Here is a 7950-nt window from a genome sequence, read left to right on the forward strand (position 1 = left end):
TTAGTGATGAGCTTCGTGGGCACTATGGTGTTGAACGCTGAGCTGTAGTCAATGAACAGAATTCTCACGTAAGTGTTCCTTTGTCCAGGTGAGAAAGGGAAGTTTGGAGTGTTGAGAGTTGAGATTTTGTCATCTGTGGATCTGTTGGGGCGGTACGCGAATTGGAGTGGGTCTAGGGTGTCTGGAAGGATGCTGTTGATGTGAGCCATGACAGCCTTTCAAAGCACTTCATGGCTACCAACGTGAGTGCCACGGGGTGGTAATCATTTAGGCAGGTTACCTTCGTTCCTGGGCAAGGGACTATGGTTGTCTGCTTGAAACGTAGGTATTACAGACTCGGTCAGGCAGAGGTTGAAATGTCAGTGAAGACACTTGAACAGTTGGTCCATGCATGCTTTGAGTACACGTCCTGGTTTCCGTCGGCCCAGGCTTGTGTGAATGTTGACCTGTTTAACCTCTTTGGGCTAGGGGGCACTATTTGACGTCCGAATGAAAAGCGTGCCAAAGTAAACTGCCTGTTACTCAGGCCAGAAGCTAGGATATGCATATAATTGGTAGATTGGATAGAAAACACTCTAAAACGTTCTAAAACGGTTAAAATAATGTCTGTGAGTATAACAGAACTGATATGGCAGGCGAAACCCCGAGGACAACCTATCCCCCCTCAAAAAATTCAGCACCCACTGTTTTTTAATGTTGTCACTTTTATTGTAAGGCAAAAACCTCCCAGATCAGTTCCTATGGCTTCCACTAGATGTCAACAGTCTTTAGAAAGAGTTTAGAAAGAGTTGTAGTTTTTCTAAGTGGCTCCCATTTTGGCTGTAGTGTTTCCATGCGCGTGGAGGAAAGCGCGTTCTTTGTTATTTATCTCCGGTAATGAACATACTATTCTCCGTCTTAAATGTTATCGTTTATTTAYGTATTAGGGTACCTAAGGTTTGATTATAAATGTTGTTTGACTTGTTTGGATRAGTTTATTGGTAACGTTTGSGATTAATTTTGTATGCATTTTGAAGGAGGGAAACCGGTGTATTATTGACTGAAGCGCGCCAGCTAAACTGAGTATTTATGAAAGGACCATTTGTGATGTAACTGGGACCTTTTGGAGTGCCAATAGGTTTTGTATGTGGGGCGCTGTCCTCAGGAAATCGYATGGTGTGCTTTCGCCGTTAAGCCTTTTTGAAATCTGAGACAGCGGCTGGATTAACAAGAAGTTAAGCTTATTTTGATGTATTACACATGTATTTTCATGAATGTTAAATATTTATATTTCTGTAGTTTGAATTTCGCATTCTGCAATTTCACCGGATGTTGTCGAGGTGGGTTGCTAGCGGAATGCCTGCACTAGAAAGGTTAAAGGTTTTGTTCACATCAGCTACCGAGAGCGTTATCACACAGTCATCCAGAACAGCTGGTGCTCCCGTGAATGCTTCAGTGTTGCTTGCMTCGAAGCGAGCATAAAAGGCATTGAGTTCGTCTGGTAGGCTCGCGTCACTGGGCAGCTCGCATCTGGGTTTCCCTTTGTAGTCCGTAATAGTTTTCAAGCCTGGCCACATCCGAAGAGCGTCAGAGCCGGTGTAGTAGGATTCAATCTTAACCTGTCTAGGACTGAACCACGTTCCGCTAGTGGAACCCCTCGCCAACAGCCAATGAAATTGCAGGGCGTCAAATTCAATCAACAGAAATCTCATAATTCAATTTTCTCAAACATACAAGTATTAGACACCATTTTAAAGATAAAATTCTCGTTAATCCAACCACAGTGTCCGATTTCMAAAAAGCTTTTCGGTGAAAGCAGAACATATCATTATGTTAGGTCAGCAACTAGTCACAGAAAGCATACAGCGATTTTCCAACCAAAGAGAGGAGATCAACGATATAATTGTCTAGTATATGAGAGTATGGTTCTTATTTTACTGATATTCATTGGATGACACTCCGGGACAACATGTTACACAATACATGTATGTTTTGTTCGATCAAGCTCATATTTATATGCAAAAACCTCAGTTTACATTTGTTTGCCTCCAACATCCTGTGAATTTGCACAGAGCCACATAGAATCACGAAATACTCATAATAAACATTAATAAAAGATACAAGTGTTATTCACAGATTTAAAGATATGCTTCTCCTGATGCAACCGCTGTGTCAGATTTCAAAAAAACTTTACGGAAAAAGCAAACAATGCAATAATCTGAGTACGGCGCTCAGAGACCAACACAACTCAAGAAGATATCCGCCATGTTGGAATCAACATAGTCAGAAATAGCATTATAAATATTCACTTACCTTTGATGATCTTCGTCAGAATGCACTCCAGGATTCCAGTTCGACAATAAATGTTTGATTTGTTCCAAAAGTCCATAATTTAGTTTCAAATTCCTCCTTGTTGTTTGCGCGTTCAGTACACAATCTAAACCACGACGCACGGGCAGGTCCAGGCAAAAGTTCAGACGAAAAGTCATATTACAGTCCGTAGAAACATGTCAAACGAAGTATAAGACATTTATCTGAGATGTTTTTAACATAAAATCTTCAATAATGTTCCAACCGGAGAATTCCTTTGTCTGTAGAAACGCTATGGAACAGAGCTCGCTCTCACGTGAACGAGCGTCATGAGCTCAAAGCATTCTGCCAGACATCTGACTCATTCCCCTCTCATTTGGCCCCACTTCACAGTAGAAGCATCAGACAAGGTTCTAAAGACTGTTGACATCTAGTGGAAGCCTTAGGAAGTGCAACATGACCCATATCCCACTGTATCTTCAATAGGGAATGAGTTGAAAAACGACCAACCTCAGATTTCCCACTTCCTGGTTGGATTTTTTCTCAGGTTTTTGCCTGCCATATGAGTTATGTTATACTCACAGACATCATTCAAACAGTTTTAGAACTTCAGAGTGTTTTCTATCCAAATCTACTAATAATATGCATATATTAGCAACTGTGACTGAGTAGCATGCAGTTTACTCTGGGCACGCTTTTCATCCAAACGTGAAAATGCTGCCCCTATCCATAACAAGTTAATCCTGTATTAATCCAATACCTCGAGACATCTTTAATATTAGACATCGCAAACCAGCTGTTATTGACAAAAAGACACACACCTCCACCCCTCTTCTTACGAGAGGTAGCGTCTCTGTACTGCTGGTGCATGGAAAATCCCACTAGCTCTATATTGTCCATATCTTCGTTCAGCCACGTCTCGGTGAAACATAAATATGTTACAGTTTTTAATGTCCCATTGGTAGGATAGTCTTAATAGTAGGTCATCAATTTATTTTCCAATGATTGCACGTTAGCAGAAGAATGGAAGGCAATGGGAGTTTACTCGCTCGCCTCCGGATTCTCAGAAGGTGTGGATCTGGGCCTGTTCCAGTGAAAGCAGGAGATCCTTCTCGTCAGACTCGTTAAAGGAAAAAGTTTCTTCCAGTCCACGGTGAGTAATCACTTTTCTGATGTCCAGAAGTTATTTTCGGCCATAAGAGACGGTAGCAGCAACATTATGTACACATAAGTTACAAAACAAGTTACACAAAACACACACAAAAATAACAAAATAGCACAATTGGTAGGGAGAATGTAAAACGTCAGCCATGTTCTTCGGCGCCATCTTCATTTTCATTTTTGAATCTGTGGTTGAAATTCACTGTTCGACTAAGCGCCTTACAACAAATTGTGTGGGGTACAGAGAGGAGGTAGAAGGTAGGAGGTACAATATTATTGCACACGGAGTGAGTATATGCAACTTATTATGTGATTTGTTGAGCACATTTTTACTCCTGAACTTATTTAGGCTTGCCATATCAAAAGGGGTATCAAAGGGGTTGAATATCTTTTGTCTCAAAAACATAATTCCACCTTGACATTATGGGATTTGTGTGTTGGCCAATGACAAAAAAAAGATCTCTGTTTAATCATTTCAGGCTGTAACATCAAAATGTGGAAAAGGTCACGTACACACACACACACACACACACACACACACACACACACACACACCACACACACACACACACACACACACACACACACACACACACACACACCACACACACACACACACACACACACACACACACACACACACACACACACAATTATACTGCATTGATCAATGGGTTGCTGTTGCAGTGTCTGCTGTATGTGTAGTACTGCTTTAACTGTTTTGGAAGATTTTCAGAGTGCAATGATATGGCTTAATAAAGATCGCTGTAAAATATTTCATGCTGATTGCTGTTACTTCATAAGGATGCACTCGGGCCGTGTCCGGATACATGCGCTCTAAAGGCATTTTGGTAATAGGAAAATAGAACGTTTTATAGGATGTGAAATGTTGAAAATGTAGCATGCTTCAAATGCCAGGATGKCATACTCATTTTGGCTTTTCATCTAGTTGAATCCGCTGCACACTATTGAGGAAGCTACGTGTGTCCGACCACAGCTGATCATCAGAATTGGGGACGCCCTCTACAAAAATGTATGAATGGTGGGGAACAAGCGTGATTGGGCATTAAATGACACCTTCGCCGTACGGATGAGTAGTATGTTGATATTTGTTGCGTACTGCATACCTTTTTACTAAACAGTACATTCTAAAATAGCAGGCAATACGATTAGTACACTGTACGCAGTTTAAGTAATTAGTAGGCAAGACAGATTTCGGGACACAGCCTCTGTTTCTCTGTTTTATGTTCTGACTAAGGCAGAGGTCAAACTTGTTTGGATATTTATCTGGTCACAGCTAGTATACACCAATGAAATATTATTTTAGCAAGTGTGGGGCGTGGCACGATACGCTGTCTACGTATTATGTGTATGTATGTCAGTCTGCCTATTGTRATTTATGATTACAACTTGACTAGCCTTACTCATAATGACATAAGGCTCTTCCAGAGTTATAGAAAATGTACATAAAGATAATGGGACCTTAGTTCTTCACTGGGGCCACATCAATGAATATACAGTACATCTTCCTCTGGAGCCTGTTCAAGGTGACTGGACCTGTGTCCCAAATGGCACCGTAAGTCCCTACTTAGTGCACTACCCTTATAGAAGAAAAACAATCATATTTGTGTTTTTAATTTTGAGTTTCATGAAGGATCCTTTCCACAGAGGGTTCAACATGCAACCAAAAAGGGTTCTCCCTGGATCCAAAAAAGGGTTCTCCTATGGAGACAGCCAAAGAACTAAGAGTGTACATACTGTAGGGGATAGGGTGCCATTTGGGATGCGAGCCTGATTGACTTATTAGCTATGAAAAGGTTCTGTTCCACTGAACTTCTGACGGATGTCATTCCTTCAACACAGACACACACCCTAAGACAACGCACTACCGTCTASAGGAAAAACAGAAGATGAAGTAGTCCAGTAAGGACAACGGACCCTCAATGACAATCCTAGATGATGGATATGAGAGTAGCCTAAGATGTTCACATTTGCAATAGTATGTGTCAAAGATACTGTAATCAAGAACCTAGTAAAATTAAGATGAATACAACAGTCAGTGAACTACTGTATCTGTTACACTGCTACTGGAAAAAGGAGCTAAACTGGTTAAGGATGTTATTCTGTTAGACAATTTCCTTCCATTCTCCCTAGAGATGAATGGAGTGGAGTAGGGTGAAGTTGCCCCTAGATGCTGATCCTGGGTCAGTTTTGCATTTTGGGGGTGGGGAAGCTGATCTCAGATCTGTACCTCGGGGAAACTTCACCCTGAAGCTGTAAACAAGGAGTTGTTTTCCTTTCCAAATGATTTTGTGATGGAAAACCATCCAACCCTCAGAGACAAATATCGGTCTGCCAGAAACAGTCGTCATAGGCAACACCAACAGGCCCAGTATCCCCAGAGGCTGACCTGACAAACAGTTTCTGAGACTGAAATGAAAATAACAGGGGAGCTGTTACATGTAACTATCACTGTGTAAACCTTGCGAGATGCCCTCTGTAGTTTTTGTAAAGACTATTATTGCTGTCGATTTACAGATGTGTTTTACGTCTGTGAATAACAGGTGGGTCATGCTTTAAATAGCCGTCATGATGTTGCACAATTCAATCATTGTTTTAATGAACGTGATCTGTGGTTATGGTGCATTCAGTCTGGGTACCAAAAGAGTCTATGTAACATATACTGTATCTCATCATTACTCAATGCCTAGGTTTACCTCCAATGTACTCACATCCTACCTTACCTTTGTCTGTACACTATGCCTTGAATCTATGCTATCGTGCCCAAAAACCTGCTCCTTTTACACTCTTCCGAACGTGCTAGACGGCCAGTTCGTATAGCATTTAGCCGTACCCTTATCCTACTTCTCCTCTGTTCCTCTGGTGATGTAGAGGTTCATCCAGGTCCTGCAGTGCCTAGCCCCACTCCCACTCCCCAGGTGCTCTCATTTGTTGACGTAAAAGCCTTGGTTTCATGCATGTTAACATTAGAAGCCTACTCCTTAAGTTTGTTTTACTCACTGCTGTAGCACACTCTGCCAACCCGGATGTCTTAGCCGTGTCTGAATCCTGGCTTAGGAAAACCACTGAAACCCTGAAATCTCCATAGCTAACTATCAAACTTTCCGCCAAGATAGAACTGCCAAAGGGGGCGGTGTTGCAATCTACTGCAAAGATAGCCTGCAGAGTTCTGTATTACTATCCAAGTCTGTACCCAAACAATTCGAGCTTCTACTACTAAAAATTCACCTTTCCAGAAACAAGTCTCTCACTGTGCCGCTTGCTATAGACCTCCCTCTGCCCCCAGGTGTGACCTCGATACCATAGGTGAATTGATTGCCCCTCATCTATCTTCTGAGCTCGTGCTACTAGGTGACCTAAACTGGGACATGCTTAACACCCCGGCCATCCTACAATCTAAGCTTGATGCCCTCAATCTCACACAAATTATCAATGAACCTACCAGGTACAACTCCAAATCCGTAAACACGGGCACCCTCATAGATGTCATCCTAACTAMCTCGCCCTCCAAATACACCTCTGCTGTTTTCAATCAAGATCTCAGCGATCACTGCCTCATTGCCTGCATCCGTAATGGGTCTGCGACCAAACGACCACCCCTCATCACTGTTAAACGCTCCCTAAAACACTTCTGCGAGCAGGCCTTTCTAATCGACCTTGCCGGGGTATCCTGGAATGACATTGACCTCATCCCGTCAGTAGATGATGCCTGGCTATTCTTTAAAAGTGCCTTCCTCACCATCTGAAATAAGCATGCCCCATTAATAAATAAAAAAAACTAGGAATAGATATAGTCCATGGTTCACTCCATACCTGTCTGCCATTGACCAGCACAAAAACATCCTGTGGCGTTCTGCATTAGCATTGAATAGCCCCCGTGATATGCATCTTTTCAGGGAAGTTAGGAACAAATATACACAGGCAGTTAGGAAGGCTAAGGCTAGCTTTTTCAAACAGAAATGTTAATCCTGTAGTACTAACTCAAAAAAGTTCTGGTCCATGGAGAATAACAGCACCTCCTCCCAGCTGCCCACTGCTCTGAGGCTAGGAAACACTGTCACCACCGATAAATCCACTATAATTGAGAATTTCAATAAGCATTTCTCTACGGCTGGCCATGCTTTCCACCTGGCTACCCCTACCCCAGTCAACTGCAAGGCACCCTCCACACCAACCCGCCAAAGCCCCCACCATTTCTCCTTCACCCAAATCCAGATAGCTGATGTTCTGAAATAGCTCCAAAATCTGGACCCCTACAAATCAGCCGGGCTAAACAATCTGGACCCTCTCTTTCTAAAATGATCTGCTGAAATTGTTGCAACCCCTATTACTAGCCTGTTCAACCTCTCTTTCGTATCGTCTGTGATTCCCAAAGTTTGGAAAGCTGCCTCGGTCATCCCCCTCTTCAAAGGGGGTGACCCTCTAGACCCAAACTGCTACAGACCTATATATATCATACCCTGTCTTTTTAAGGTCTTC

The sequence above is a fragment of the Salvelinus sp. IW2-2015 genome, linkage group LG36 (genome assembly GCF_002910315.2).
Source record: "Salvelinus sp. IW2-2015 linkage group LG36, ASM291031v2, whole genome shotgun sequence".
Classification (NCBI taxonomy): domain Eukaryota; kingdom Metazoa; phylum Chordata; class Actinopteri; order Salmoniformes; family Salmonidae; genus Salvelinus; species Salvelinus sp. IW2-2015.